Source organism: Lepisma saccharinum, unplaced genomic scaffold (assembly GCF_977018435.1).
Source record: "Lepisma saccharinum unplaced genomic scaffold, izLepSacc3.1 HAP1_SCAFFOLD_35, whole genome shotgun sequence".
NCBI classification, from domain to species: domain Eukaryota; kingdom Metazoa; phylum Arthropoda; class Insecta; order Zygentoma; family Lepismatidae; genus Lepisma; species Lepisma saccharinum.
This window is the reverse complement of record NW_028142899.1, coordinates 6049748-6064772: the sequence shown is the minus strand read 5'-3', so window position 1 is coordinate 6064772 and position 15025 is coordinate 6049748. Positions and strand designations below refer to the sequence as shown.

The window sequence follows — 15025 nt, the reverse complement described above, 5'->3', positions numbered from 1 at the left end:
GCACATACCGTACACACTGTTGACAGTTAAGCGTTTGAATACCTAAATACATATTTCTTGTATACGTTAGATTTGTAAATTGAACCCTTGAGTCAATGAAATTTACATTTCGCTGCATTTATCGTTCGATTCTTCCATGTGAAATATATATAATAAAAGTAAGGGGAAGATATTCAAAGATACAGGTTTGACTTCTTATAGTGAATTGTGTTACTATGGTTAGCAACACTATTTTCTGTAACTTGGGCGAGAAGGATGATTTTGGAGTGGTAGAGAACGGTCAAATGCCTTAGGTCTTAGGTCAGAATCTTCGTGTAGCATCTCAGTTCGTGTGTTGTCGTTCTGCTTAGTGTAACAATGTCTGAAACTTTACTGCAAAAGTGGTTGAACAAGATACGGGATTTTGAAAAAGAGAATGAAATCAGACAGGAAGAAACCGAAAGGGGTGAGTAGCGAAGCATTGACACTATATGTAGGCATAATTTCTCCAAACGGATATTCATAAAGTACCAATATAAAATTTACTGACATGAATCGAAATGATTCATTCACGTCTATAGTTGATGTATGTGACCATTTTTGTGGCTCTAAGAGTTTTTACCTTTGTAAATGAAATAAATATATTAGAAAGAGAGTTGTAGAAAATAAGGGGGGGGTTCGCACAAGGTGGTTGCCTGGGAGCTAAGGACAAATTGGGTGTCGAACAAGCAAGACAGATAAAAATAGAAAAGCGTTAACGTCGTGGTGTCCTGTGAAATTACTGGCATCCTATTAAATTAAAGTTATTGTCAGTTTGCAAAGTTATAGATTTAGTAAAAATTGTCTTCCTCTTTTTATGTAGTCAGTTCCCTGACATAATGATATTTATTTTTTTGCAACTTTTAAGAGGAAGCAAAGGAAGTATGAGGAATTAAACAAAAATAAATTTAATTTACATTAAAAGTCCCAAATTTATATTTGACCATAGGTGTACCAGTGGGGGTACGACAGCGCTTGCCACTCACTGCCTGCTGGAAAACGTGGAGATAAAAAATTTGTTTGGTTCATTGCGTTGGAAAGTGAAATAAATGCTAATCAATTTTCAATAATTGAAAATAAAACATCCTCAATTTAGAAGTGAAAATTCCTTGCCTTCCCTTTGCAGCTAACATGCCATACGTTTATTTGCACATGTTATTTCATTTTCTTTTAAGGCAAAGATACACATGACCCCACTGTGTCTGCTTTCGTCGCTGTGATGACATTAATGCGTGCAACGAGATCCTCGACCGATACGACAGGTGTTTCGTAAACGAAACACAAGCATTTCTCCCCACAGAAAGAAGTCCAGGGGAGTGTTGTCCGGCGATCTTGCTATCGAAGGGCGTTCCACAAAGAAATACAGCATGCTCTATTCAAAAAAGCACATGGCAGATATGTGAAGTTAAGTTGTTAAATGACGTCAGGGGTCGTCCTGACAACAGCACGCACGCTATAGCCAGTGCCCACACTACTTCCCATGTTAATGTGTGGTGCATCCTATCCGAAGAGGGAATGTACCCTTTCAAACTCCGAAAGGTACATTGATTCTCAAACTATTTTCATCTTTGCACTTAACTGATTTGCACCTGTTCCAAATTTCATATCTACTACCACGATAATATATTGTTTTGAAAAAAAAAAGTTTTCTTTATAAAGAGCAATTTAAAACTTTACTTCAATGGTAATAGAATCATCTTTCGGAAAATAAAATGAACAAACCCCCATGCCAATCTTCTGTCAATAGATTCTTTATCCCTGATTTATATACAAACTTCATTTTGTTGATTCCACAGGGTGGAAACGAATGTAAACTTTTCCCTTGTACTGACGACTTAGAGCAAAACGTTAAACAGTAAACGTTACTCTTTCAAACATTTCCTTGAACGACATCAACACAACATAGTATCCTACATAGAGTAAACCGGGAGAGTGGCCGTAGCAAATGTTAGGATTAGCAAAGCCATAGGAACAAGTTCTTCGGGCTTTCGTGTTTTGATCGCTATACCGCCGTCACATGTTGATCAGAGAGTTTGTTCAGGATCTTTTCCTCGGTAACATTTATCAGATCCCAGTGGTGTATCACACCTTTACAACTGTAAAATTGATTTGATTTGATTTGAATTTAAAATTTTGGGTGCGTCAGCACTAAGGCTATTTTGCACCTGCACATTATACGGGGTCCAGCCCCTTATCGTTACACATAACAACTCTAACGTTGCAGAACTAAAATCATATAATATTAAAATATTCTGCCTTTCGTTAAAAGCTGAGGCTGTAAAGGAGCACTCAGCACAAATAAAGACAAAACACAGGACAACACAAACAACATTATACTGGCCATGGGGCCAGTCACCAGAGCCTCGTTAGTCTGCAGTCCAGGGTGTACTATGTGAAAGTGAGGTTGACTATTGGGTGCACTACGTGGAAGGAGCACCCCTTACACCCCAACTGTACAATTGACAGTGCGGTTCAACATGAACAGGTAAGTTGCCCAAGTTCGTAGTTTCAGAAGATTGTTCGTCTGGTGATCTGTGCTTGTCCTGATAAGGAGACTCCCGTTTCGCAGCTTCTTGATTTCTGGAACATCGGAACCAGTGGCGTACTCTAGCTGTTTTTTCAGTAAGAAAGATGACAGGTCCTTCAAGGTAGCAGCTCGATTCTTCTCTATGGTTTCTGATGAATTGCCAGTCTCTGTCGATTCAACTATGCTTACTACAAGAAAACGTGGCACTGTCGTCATGTCACTTGTCTTTTCCAAATAAAGTTAGCAGACTAGAAGTCCGCGCATATTTTGTTTGCCCCCTGTTTGAAGGTGATATTCTACCCATATACAAAGTGGTTTTTAAAAGAGGTTTCATAAATTGTCGCCTCGACACACCCTCTGTTTCGAGGAAGGGCTACCCACAAAAATTAAGGGTACGCAAGGACCAAGCCTAAATCCCTGCAGCCACATTCGCGACTCCAACTACCCCTGCAGCCAACACTGTCCCATCGGCAAGTGCAACTAACACCTTGGGATGTTGTTTTTTTTTTATCGGGGTTGTCTACTCTAGTAGGAACCTTAGTTACAAGGAGATGAATGAATGGAGATGAATGAAATTAATTACAAAAACATGAAAAACCTCCCTACGAAGCCCTCTCGCCACGTCAAGGCAGTCCTAAATGGAGGGAGATTAATAATAACAGCATTTTAATCAAACTACCTAACCTACACACTATAGCAATTTCTGATTATTTTTAGACACACAATGGAATATCTAACTGCCCTGCCTAACATGCAATGCAAAAAGATAGAATGCAAGAGAATGTGTGTGTCATATAATAAATCTCCATTGAAAAATCAAGAGACCTGGTGAAAATAACACCAAAGCTTGGTTCACCACTTTATTTCATTATTACAAAGTGGGGTTCTTAAGACAAAAGTAAATGATTTAACACAAATATAATCTAACAAACATAATTGTAAAATCATGGATATATCTCTTCCAAAGGTGTACCCACCCAGAAGAGGCTCTATCCCTTCAGATAATTTTTATTCGACTAATACAGGTCCAAACTCTGATTGTATAATTTCGATATTGCCATAATACACAACTGCATTTGATTTCAAAATGCACAAACCAGTTTCCCTTGAACTTGAATCTTACATCCACAATCATTGTCAGTGCTGAAACAAATTCCTGATACTCCTGTTAAATCACTACACACTTGTAAATGTAACAATTAATGCATAATTGTCCAATTATTTATTTGCTGTATAAAACTTATCTTTTACCTCTAAGTAAAAGACAGTTTTTCCTAAAATTAATCAGAAATATATCTCAACATCGAAAATAGTACATGCGGATATACATATGAGATGGATATACATGCACCCTGAGGTAACGAAATATGATATTAAATTATACATGAATCGCCAACATTATAAAATCTACTAATTCTTGATCGTCTTATTCCCAATATATAGCTCAAAATGCATCAAAGGTAGGAAATTAACAGCTTGAAGATTAGAACTGTTTCCTCACCCCCAGGCTGAACCATTCATGAGACAGCCTTATGAGAGGTACTCCTTGAATTTCAATTTAAAATTTTGGGTGCATAAGCACTTAGGCTATTTTGAACCCTTCACATTATACGGGGTCAAGCCCCTTACCATAACTAAAATAGCGTAACTGTAATGCCGTGTTGTAACTCAAATCTTAAAATTTTCTGACCGGTTAAAAGCTGAGGCTGCAAAGAGGCACTCAGCACATATTGCAACAAAACACAGGACAACATACAAATTATACTGGTCATAGTGCCAGTCGTCAGAGCCTCGTTAGTCTACAGTCCAGGGTGTACTAATTGGAAGTGAGGTTGACATTTGGGTGTACTACGTGGAAGCATCAGCCCTTACACCCCGAAAGGTATTCCTCTCTAAACCTATGTTCCATTTCTATGTAGCACATACAAGGCTAGCTCCTGGACTCACAAGTAAAGTCTTGTGGGGGATTGGTATTGTCCAGTGTTATGCCCTTAACTTTGCTGAGTGAAAACCATTAGTCTCAAAGTTTATTATAGGTATGGATATTTCAATATTCAAATATGTGTAATTTGTTGTGAGCCATTAATTTGTGTGGCATGAATTTGCTTAAAAACTCTCCGTGTTTTAAATTGGGAGAACAATCTTGTTTCACATTACATTCCTCATGTTCACATAGTATTAAAGATTTTTTTCTGGGTAGTGGCAGGACACCGAAAGGAGTTGTTGATTTTGTGGCTACATGGGTAGGAAGTACCTATGATAATTTGATCTTCGAAAACTCATGGGTTAATGTAAGATACAGGGAAGGTGTACTGCAAGATGCACTTCTTCGTGGCAAGAGATGAAGTTCAACCATAATTCTACATCCCATTGCCTACTGTAATGTTGTGTAACTAAAATATTCTGACTTTGGTTAAAAGCTGAGGCTGTAAATGGGCACTCAGCACACATAAGGACAAAAAAACAGAATTATACTGGCCATAGGGACAGATGCCAGAGCCTCGTTAGTCTGCAAAATGCAGTCCAGGGTGTATTTTGTGAAAGTGAGGTTGACAATTGGGTGTACTACATGGAAGATCACCCCTTACACCCCTCGTCCAAAATCCACCGACTGATCCTGAGAAGAGGTACAACTATGTTCATGCTTGGCAGAGGAATGTTGTGGAGAGGTCCTTTGGGATATGGAAGAGATGTTTTCCATGTTTGCCCAGAAGACTTGAAAACAGTTCAAGACTTTAATATTGCATGTGCAGCTATCCACATTATTGGTTTGTAATTTTCTATGAATCTCAGATAGATGACATGCCTGTAGAGATAGAGCCTGTGCATGGTATAGTGAGTTACCAAAGGAGCTTCTTGTGAATAGACTGTTCATATGAAGTTGAATTTGAGATAAAATGTTTGTGTGTGTGTCAGTACTTAGAGGCTATTTTGCACCAGTCACTATATGGGGTCCAGTCCGTTACAAGAACTAAAATAACTGTAATGTCCTTACTAAGCAGTAGCAATAACTAAGGGATGCCCTACTTGTCTCCAGTTATTGACAGGCTCTAAAGATGATTTACTTGTTAATGGGATGTTAATAGATTTTAAGGAATGTGATGGTTGCAAATTGAAGTATCCATCATTGGCTCTCCGTGACACTATTAATGAATTTACTACAAAAGCACAACAATGGGAACATTTGCTAAAGCAAGAATGTTTATATAAAAGTGTGCAAAAGACATAAATGAGAAAATTAAGAGGAAAGCACACAAAACGGGTCAATCAAAGCAACTGCAGCAAGTAAAACATGTTGAATACTTTCCCTGGCGTGGGCGTTTTCACGCCGAAGAGAATCCAACCTTTCTCTGGCGTGGGCGTGAATCTGGCTGAGCTATCCTGCCACCTAGCAGATGAACACGTGATTGTGAAATCTTTCGCAAGTGTTGAGGGAAGATCGCTCTTTGAAATTTGAACTTGATTTTAAAATGTTGGGTGTGTCAGGACTTAGGCTATTTTGCACCTGTCACATTGTACGAGGTTCAGCCCCATACCGTTACAAATAACAACTCTAACATTGCACAACTAAAATCTTAAAATATTCTAACTTCCGTTAAAAGCTGAGGCAGTAAAGGGGCACTCAGCACACATAAGGACAAAAAACAGGATAACACACAGTGAGGTTGACAGTTGGGTGTACTACGTGGAAGATCATCCCTTACACCCCAGATGATCACTCTTGACCTTGGAAATGTTTGAGTCATTGTTTTGTGAGGTGCAAGTCTATTTTTATCCCCATTGTTGTTATTGTGTTCCAGAGCTCCATGTGTTTGCGGCAGACCAAAGGAAAGAATGGCGTCTCGAAAGGGAAATCAGGCGATCAAGTTGCAGGATTTTTGGAAGAGTAGTGTATCAAATTTGTGCTGATGAAGAAAGTGAAAATGAAATCTATATTCCCGAACTTGATGAAATTCAAGAAGTAATATCTTCCAATGGATCAGACGAAAGAGATAGTGAAGATATTGTGATCTTACCCCAGGTGCATCACACACACATTGCATGGATAAATAGTGACATTGTACCTACAATTGCCCCTTTTACAGGAGATTCTGGAATCAAAATTGATTTGACAAGTGTAAAAACACATTGGATTGGATACAAATCGGTATGCACATCAATATTTGAACACAAACACATTATCTCCAAATTCAAGAGATCACAACTTCAAAAATGTCGCAACATATGAAATGTTGACTTATTTAGGAATTCTGTTCATGACAGGAATTGACAAACACCCAGAAGTGATAAGTACAAAAATAGGAGGTCGCCTTCAAAGACTTCATACTTAAATGTGTGGAAATAATGACAAATCGAAACAAACAGGACAGAGAAAAAGAACTGGCCACCAAAGAAACAACAGCATCAACTTCGAATGCAGCAGGAAAGACCGCCGGTGAAAGATCCATCTCATCACCTACAGGGTGGACTAAAAGTTCACAAACTAGTTCATGTTCCACACAGTGAGAAGAAAAAGGGTGCAGCTATGAGAAAATGTAATGTGTGTTCGAAACATGGCATTAGAAGAAATTGATTGATTTGGTGTTTTAAGTCCACTTTATGCAAAGCAAGGCTAACTGGGACTGGACCTACAGTTTAAAGTGGCATCCGAACCACTATGTGCCTCCACCGGGTATCAAACCCGGGACCCCTTGATTACAAGGTGAAAACACTAGTGTTATGTGTTCAAGTTGTGGTGTAGCACTTTGAAAAATTTCATGTTTCCGTGATTATCACACAAAGCAAAATTATTAAGTACTAAAATTGCTAAAATGCTAAAACTATAATATTATAAATATATGCTTTCATTGATCCTCTACTGATATTTACACTTTGTATAACAAAAGATTTCTTTGTTGCTGTTGCCAAACAAAAAGAATAAAAATGTCTTTTAGGTTAATTTTTGTTTAAATTGCCCACCAGGATAGAGAGAGCAATTTTGTAATCTTGCTGCCAGGGAAAGAGTTAAACGGTTGGTTGGTTGGTGTTTTAAGTCCACTTTGTGCACAGTAAAGCTAATTGCGACTGGACCTACAGTTTAAAGTTGGATCAGAACCACTATGGGCCTCCACTGGGTATCCAACCCAGGACCCCTTCATTACAAGGCGACGATGCGACCACTGCATCATCGGGGAGGCCCGCTTTGGTGGTGGTGGTGCGTGTACTGTTCCCATTGATAGATGCTTAAATTGTTGTGAATGTTATGGCATCTAGACAAATACTATAAACAACAGCCCTTAGTCTGCATGTATGCACATAAAAAATATTAAAGGGTCAGGAATATGAAATTATTCACAAGCATTTCTTATAGACTCCATACACACAGGGTATGTTATGATTGAATTTATAATTTTGTGTGTGTGTAAGCACTTATGTTATCTTGTACCAATCACATTATACAGGGTCCAGACCCTTACCATAAGTAAAATATAAATGCAACGTCAGACTAAAAATTTTCTTTCTTAGGCTGTAAAAGGGCACTCAGCACACATAAGGACAAAACACAGGACAACACAGAATTCATAGGGCCAGACACCAGAGCCTTGTTAGTCTGCAAAATGCAGTCCAGAGTGTACTATGAGGAAGTGAGGTTGACTTTTGGGTGTACTACATGGAAGGCTACCTACTTACATCCCATGACTTAACTAAAACTAGCATCTTCCCATTTGTTTACTTCAAGACAAAAATTTTACATGCGGTGCCACAACAAAAATTGCAGTGGAAAAACCAGGCTCAAGTGTATGTATGTAACACATTCTTATGCATTACAAAGGAGAGACAGTAAGGTAAATGTCCCTAATTTCCACAATGTGTTTAAGTTCGACAGGGTATTTGAAAAATCGTAAAAAATAAGGGAACGATGCGATGCAAAAAATCACGTACGTATCATGCAACAGTGTACAGGTTTACTCCACGTCGTGAAAAGGGCGGTTGCAGCAGAATGGGATAAATTGTGATGGCAGTATTTGCTAACTGCGAAAAATCAAATGCTTGTTAGCAGATTTCGTAAGAAGGTGAGTTTTCTACGTAAGGTTTTTGCTAGTTTTGTGTTGTTTTAAAACAAATTACGATACTTTATTATTGTTTTAGAGCCATTTTCTGAGCTTCCTAGTCTGCTGTGACAGACATAGGTTGTTCACATAACAAAATAAGGAGGCTGTCGAACATGTGAGCATAAAACACGCGTGGTTCACCAAATTTCGAACCTTATTCGAAAATACGCAATGTCGGGTTTTGATGTGCATTGAAAGGCATGTTGATTACCATTCATAAAAATACCAGTTTCATTGCCTTACAGCAATTGCAACATTCATCCGACAGGGGGGTGTCGAATTTTGGGACATTCCCTGAAACGTCATTTCTGGGCTTCTTTCCAAACATTTTCTCTCTTCTGTCATTGCTATTTCCATGAAATCACTCTTTCTGCCTGTGTCACTAAATGTGAGGTACCTGAACTTAACGAAATTGCAATAATAATAATAACAAAAAATGTCACCTGTTATAGTTACATTGGCTTAATGTAATAAACTAACCTAAAATTAAATGCAAATTAAATTGCCGAATGATGAAAATTTTGTGTTATGTACGATTTCTCAATGTTCTTAACGATTTTGTGAAAATGTTGCAAAATTGGCCTGATTAATGAAAAATATTACAATGAACTAAAATTCTGTGCAAATTGAATTGGTGAATGATACAAACTTGCCCTCATACAGTACACGATTATCCTTGTTCTACGATTTTGTGAAAAATGTTGCAAAATTGGCCTGATTAATGATAAATATTACACTGAATTAAAATTCCGTGCATATTAAATTGCCAAATGATGCAAATTTGGCCTCATACAGTACACGATTTTCCTTGTTCTACGATTTTGTGACAATGTTGCAAAATTGCAAAAATGAGAATAAAAGTTAGCTTAATTTTAATTTATTCTCTGATTAAAATAAGTTTTTAGTGATCCTCACAATGGGTAAGAAGGGAAAAAGCTTGCTTATTTACTAATTTCAAAAGTAAAAAATCTGTGTAATTAACTCAACTAAAATGTTTTATAAAGTGTTTATTTATTTTCCAGAGTCATGGGGCCAAAGAAATATCAGAAATACTCCCAAGAAAATGTAGAAGATGCTATGAAAGTGTTGGCCGATGGGATGAGTTTTTAATGTTGCTTCCAAAAGGTTTGGCATCCCGAGAATTACATTAATGGACAAATACAAAGCAAATGATGTAAACATGAAAATGGGCCGTAGCACAAAATCATCCGCAGAACAAGAAAATTTTTTAGTTGACTGCTTAATAATGCTGGGAAAACAAGGTTTCCCAGTCTCGAAAAAAACATTTCTAACTTTGGTTAGAAAATTGGCAGTGGAATTAAAAGTAGAAATCAGTGACGTATTTCCATCAAGAAGGAGGTATGAAGGATTTATGAAAAGACATCCACAAATTAGCGAAAGAATGTTACAAAATTTGACTGTGAGCAGAAGATCAGTCAATGAAGAAAATATAAAAAAGTGGTTTGGTGAAGTGTACATGTACTTCGAGGAGAGGGGAACAGTATCTGTCTTTGATGATCCACAGAAAGTGTTCAATTTTGATGAAACTGCCTTCTTTCTGAATCCTAAAGGAGGTAAAGTTCTTGCCCAGCGAGGAACAAAGGTTGTGCACCAAGAAGCTGGCAATGACGAGAAGGAAAATATAACAGCTCTAATTACAGGAAATGCTGCAGGGGAATTGGCTCCCCCAATGATTGTTTACAAGTAATTCATTAATTTACATTAAACTCAGCCTAATTTGTTCCTTACATTAGTTTCATTAAAATTAAGAACATTTTGAAAACCAACCAATTACACTGGTCAACAATGAAAATGCTTCGGAGATAAAAGTAACCAATTCTTATTAATTTGAGGGTGCTGATAACGAATATGATATTAGTTTTTGAAGATTGGTTCGAGTTTCCAAGAAATACATTATCGCCGGATTTGCTCTGGTGCGCAAAATAAGGGTTCGTGTGACAACAGCAGCTGCCTCAGTATTTCAATAAATATTCATTGTTTGACGGTTAGCTTTAACACTATCCTTATCTCTAGCACATGATCGCTGACTGAGAATCATCAACCACATCACACTCACTTCAGTTTTTATTGAAGGTTTTGCCAGGGGAAACTGACATGGTCGTGGCAAAATTTTGTGGTGTATTTTTTTTTTATCGTTTTATGACTGTACTGACCAGAAACTTCTCGCGTGTGTTGTTGTGGTGAGATATTGGATGAGTGTGTGGTGGCATTTCTTTTTATGTTTATATGACACTACTGACCAGAAACATGTCGCGTAAATGTGTTAACAGTGGAGACAATTTTTGTTATGTTTGCAGCGTAATAACATTTGTCGATCAAAAACGAAATTTCTTGACAATCATAAAGAAAGCCTACCACTTGTACTTTTGTTGTAAATTGGGAGATATGGACAAGAAGTGGGCACCACACATTTGTTGTAACACGTGTTCCAACAAACTTGCGGGACTGGCTACATGGAAAAAGACCATGCATGCTGTTTGCAGTTCCATTGATATGGAGAGAACCGACAGATCATACTTCAAACTGCTATTTTTGCATAGTTCCTCCAATTAAAGGCCTATCAAAAAAGAAAAAGTGGACTATCACTTATCCCAATATTCCTTCAGCTATTCGTCCTGTGCCACATTTCAAAGAACTACCTGTTCCACAACCTCCCACATCGTACTCCAGTGATTCATCTGACAAAGAGCAAGAGGCAGCCAAACTCGATGCAGGAATGCCAAATCCTGTTGCAGATTCCTCGTCATCCATCGATCCTGAATTCACAGCCAATATATCATCATCTAATCACCATCTGATCACTCAACATGAATTAAATGACGGGCCTGGGGTTGTCAAAAAGTGGCGCAGAACTACTGACATCCAGACTCACCTCTTCTGCTTCCATCGCTACTTCATCATTTACCGTTGGTTCTGGTGTTTGAGTGATAGATTCGGTAGTTCGTAGGTGGTAATCTACTTGCACGTGTGTTCTCCTGAAACGTCACAAAGAAAAACTGTTTTCTTATGCTTGTAATAACCGTAAACTACAGGAAAATAATTCTATAATGCAAGCAATGCGTACATACAAGAAAAACTATTAAACAATAAACCACTTAAAATTTAGTCACAAGGAATTGCACTCAATTACAGTCATTTAGGTAATAATTATTCATTTTTTGGTCTCATACAACCCTTTCACTTTGTTAAAATAATTACTAAAGTTTCAATCCATAAATCATAATGATCCATTTGTGTTACCAAATACTTGTAGACTATTTAAAAACATTCTAAAAGGATATACAGAATAAACTTACTTTAGCCACTCGAAATATTGCAGCAAGTACATTTATTCTGTATATCCGTTTTCAGTCTGCAAGTCAAGTTTCAGCTGATTAATTATGAAATTTAGAACTTTCAAAAATGAAGTACTGTATACCTAAAAACCAATGTTAGGAAGTACCTAAGCCCTGCGTCAGGTCAACCTTGCAGCAGGTTTTAGCATATGTAGATCCAAACGTGCGCGCAAGAATATAGTTCCACTGAGACGGGTTCTATTCCGACACAACTGCATACTTGCAAGAAAACAGTTATTTAATTTGTAATATACAGACAAAATAATACATTGATTAGCAGGTATGGACTTAATTGGTTGCAATCACTGTGCAGACGAACTTAGAACCGCAGATTCGCCAACTCGAATCTGTATTGCGTTGAAGAGACATTGAAACTTTAGAGCGAGTCGAGCGAGACTGAATGCGTTGCAGAGCGCGTGAAATCGCTGATACCAGTGTTGCACCTCCCACTATTTTAACCCTATGTTTATTGTAGAGCGGCGAGAATGGCTGAATCTCCTGTTCAGCGCGCGGTTTTACCCGAATGTTATTTTGGGCTTCATCCGAAAGGAAATGTTCTTCAAAGTCAAGCAAGTTGTTTTAAATGCATAATCCTCCTTGCGGCAACAAGATCAAAGTAAAACAGGGCGTGAGGTGATTTGCCGTCAATGTGCACACGAATTGTATCACGGGTGTTGAATGATTTGCGGTTTGAGTTTAGCAAGAGGAAACGATTGTTTGTTGTTTGACGACAAAAGAATCTCCGCGGTATTAAAATATATCGCAGTGAGAAGAAACATGTTTATTATTTGGACGAGACGTCCTTCAACTCGGTGAGTGGGGGAAGGGGGAATAAACCATGGAAGGATACCACCATGCAAAACCACCGCCAGGGCTGAAGAAACCGACGATGAGGGGAAGGGGGAGGCTTATTGTTTCACCCACTGGCGGCAATGAAAGCTTTGTTGAAGGCGCATATTTACTGTTCCGCGCAAAGAAAGGGAAGGGTGATTATCAGCAACAAATAGACAGACCAAGATTTGAATCCTGGTTTAGTGAAGTGATTCATAAATTGAAACCAGAGTAATAGCGACAGACAATGCACCTGATTGTATATATCACCAATAACAAATCATGCTTTTTTGGTGGTACAACTTGAAGTGCGTGTGTCTTACAGTAACGGATGTATTGCGAACGAAGCAACCAAGTTTTTCATAAATCTATTTCTTTCTAAACCAAAAACAATAATTTGTCATTAAATTCAAGAGGGGCCTATCGTTGTTTACTTTTATCTTTGTTTATTTTTATTTTTGCGTGCTCGAAATATACACACATGCTCTCATGTTTAGAAGTTGTTTCGCTCTTATATTAATGACACATTTATTAAATAATATATGCGCAGAAAGTACTTTTAAAATGTTATGTTTCAGGAGACAAAGAGAAGCAAAAATACAATCCACTTGACATGCATGCGGGTTTTGATGTGTTGTGCGGTTGGCAATACTGTAGATTTTCTCAGTGTCTCCGATGTAAGCAGCTCGGCGGTTGAGGAAAGACTGGCACGGAAGATTCTGAGCTCAGTTCTCGCGCGGATTGATACATAAAACCTGCTGCAAGGTTAACCTGACGCTTGGCTTATGTATTTCAAAGTCAGTACCTTGTACCTGTACGTAAGTACAAATTATGTCTACCTGGCACAACACTGCTAAAAACACACTAAAATACCAGTGAAGATAAGAAAAATCTACATACAGTAGTTCCAGAATATGATGAGAATCAAAGTCTTACTGAAAACTCTCACCCAGCTTCTTTAGAATTCCAATTACAATTCCACCCGAAGGAAGAGATGGGTTGGCAGTGCATGTGAGTGCAGTGCAGTGGGTGTGAATTTTCGGTGAAACTGATTCTCATCATATTCTGGAACTATTTATTGTATGTAATTTTCTTATTTTTAGTGGTATTTTATTATATTTATATGTGACAAGTAGAAAGTTGGCACACTAGATATAATTAAATTTGAAATTATAATTTTTGTGCAGTATGTCCAACTGTAATGAGTGTCTATTCTGTAACTGTCTGGTTTTCTTTCTCAGATATAATAGAATACCTTCTTCGGTAGCTACCACAGTGCCAGATGAATGGGCCATTGGGCATTCCGATAACGGTTGGATGACACAAGAGATCTTTTAAGAGTATATTGCAAATATCTTTTTCCCATGGCTAGTGAGGAAGAACATACAGCTTCCAGTCATACTATTTCTAGATGGACATTCTTCACACACATTACTACCATTGAGCAAGTTCTGGGCTGATAAAGGAATTGAAATGGTTGCTCTGTTCCCTAACGCAACACATATTTTGCAGCCCATGAAAGTTCATACTCTCAAAATGTCCTGGAGGCAAAAAGTACAGGAGTAGCAGATACAACATGGCCATTTCGGCAAGACTACCTTTGCTGCTGTTTTGAAGATGGTGCTAGATGGGATTACTTCATGGGTCCATATAGCACCGTGCTATGAAGGCATATTTAGCATATGTGGGTGGTAAGGGGGTATTTTGAAGGTAATGTGATCAGCACCATGCTCCGGCTGGCTTTACCCCTTAGGGTTCAATGGCATACAATAATTTAAACATATTGCATTATAGATTATTATATTCCTCACTTATTGATGCAACAAGCATTATTGAATGTAATGAATACTATAAGAAAACTACAAGACCTATCATTACTAGAATAACATTTACACTTTCTTTTCACATATACAAATTAATGTAGAACTTAGCCGACGAAGCAGTGAATATCCTTCACAGTAAGGTCTTTGCACACAAAACAACACATTCACAAAAATCACAGTCTAGGCAGTCTAAAGATATATATATGTATACACACACACACAAAATTGGAATCACACATTATCCACGTGCATGCATGCACGATGTTCAACCTTCTTGAAAAAGTTATCAATTTTGCTTTGTTTTTTGTTTTTCCTGTAGGGCTACAAACTCGCTTATTTTATCGAGGGCAGGGCACTTGTGACATTAATGTCTACATC

General features: G+C 37.9%; 1 pseudogene; it reads left to right on the top strand.

Moving 5' to 3' along the window:
* Positions 1–9817: 9817 nt before the first annotated feature.
* Positions 9818–14390, top strand: LOC145982266 (uncharacterized; annotated as a pseudogene).
* Positions 14391–15025: the final 635 nt, after the last annotated feature.